The sequence below is a fragment of the Chinchilla lanigera genome, unplaced genomic scaffold (genome assembly GCF_000276665.1).
Source record: "Chinchilla lanigera isolate Chin_1 unplaced genomic scaffold, ChiLan1.0 scaffold00196, whole genome shotgun sequence".
NCBI classification, from domain to species: Eukaryota; Metazoa; Chordata; class Mammalia; order Rodentia; family Chinchillidae; genus Chinchilla; species Chinchilla lanigera.
The window spans coordinates 487,873-489,571 of record NW_004955597.1 but is presented as its reverse complement, the minus strand read 5'-3'; positions in this window follow the sequence as shown (position 1 = coordinate 489,571).

Here is a 1,699-nt window from a genome sequence, read left to right as displayed (position 1 = left end):
AAGCTAGAAGAGTTGCTTTGGCTTCTGGCTCCAGGTGTACAAAGGCAAGAGGCCCGGATGAGGCAGCTGACCTCCTCCCAACTGAGGCTTACATCTGGTCTCTTGCCTTAGGGAAGAGCCGGACTAACAATGGGATTGCTGATTGGCCATGCCTGGTCAGGGAGGGAGTGGCCCGCAACCACACAGTCCTGAGTGGCAGAGGAAGGCTCTCACAGGAGAACAAGGCTGCTGTAACCGCCTCAGTCCTGTTCAGAGCTCAGATCCACGCATGTCAGGGAGGAAACCCCTCCTGAGTCCAAGGGTGAGCACCAATCAATCTAAGCCGACTATAGTAATTCTACTCCTCTTGCTAAGGATTGGTTTAGGCATGGACATGATATAATTCTTGTTCCTGGTGGGGCAAGGGTTGGAGGAAACTAAGGAAAGATTTCTTTACTCTTAAAAAAAGAAGCACAAAGGGATATCCTAACTTCTTCTGAATGCAGTTATGCAGTGATGTGATGCTTCAACTATAGCATCCACACTGGCACCATGAGGGGCAAGCCTGAGGATGACAACACCACAAGATATGCAGAACTGGGGTCTTTGGTGGCATTTATTCCATAGCCTCTTCACTAACGTTGGATATACCTACCTCCAATCAGTCATCAGTGTGAGTGGGGCCTCAGGTATCAACAGTAAGAGTTTGACCCCAGGGACAGGGCCTCAGTGAGTGTGGCTTATGGCTTAGGAAAGAAGCCGCGTTTCATTTTCCCACTCCAGAACCACAGTCACATCTGCCTCACTCTGGTATCGACTAAGTGGTTTTGGAAAGGACAGCTTCCCTCTTTATGAAATTCTCTAACTCAGTAATACCAGGACTGAGTATGGAGTCAGCCCTCTTTCTGAAACAAAGTGTAATTTAGGTGTTCACAGGGATTATGTTTGGGACCTGTAGAAAGGGCAAGGTCAAGGTCAAATTCTCAATAGCCTCAGCATCCTAACGTTTGGCCTTCAGCAGCGAGATGGGAAAACTGCAGACTGGAGGTTTACAGGCAACAGCAGTCCCTGTCTCACAGATGGGGGCAGAGAGTGGGGCCCTGGCCTTGAACGCAGCCCACCCCTGCCGCCTCTGGCTTCGCAGGCTGACCTGGTAAGGCGAGGACCACCCAAACCAGACTCCGTCACTCTCCCTTTCCTGCCTAGCTGTTGAGCTCTGCTGGGAGAGGGCCTGACCTTCACCTTCGGCTGACCTGCCTTGGTCACGTGGTTTAGGAACCAAACCTGCTTCCCAGTGGTGCTGCGACTGCCACGGCACAGTGTGACCTCAGGGCAGCACGCTGGGACACAGGAACTGGCTGCTGAACCGAGGGAGCCAGCAGCAGGGGTTGAGGAGGTGGCGTTTAGAGCGGACTGGTTTGGAATCCAGGCTCAGACACTTCCATGATACCGGGTAAGTGTCGTAAAATTCTGTGCCTCAGTTTCCTCGTCTGCAAAATGGGACTAATAATCCTGCCCGCCTGCAAGATTGTTTGGAGGGACCTGCACAGTCCGCACCAGGTGCTACGGTCACTGCCGTCGGCGCTGTTTTCCCTGCGCTCAGACCGAAGAGCCCGGATGCGGTGCCCGGGTTTCGCCGACTCATCCTAGCTCCGCAGGTCCGGCCGCCCCGCCCCGCCGGCCCGCTGGCTGAGTCACCGCGCCCGTCCGGCCGCCCCGC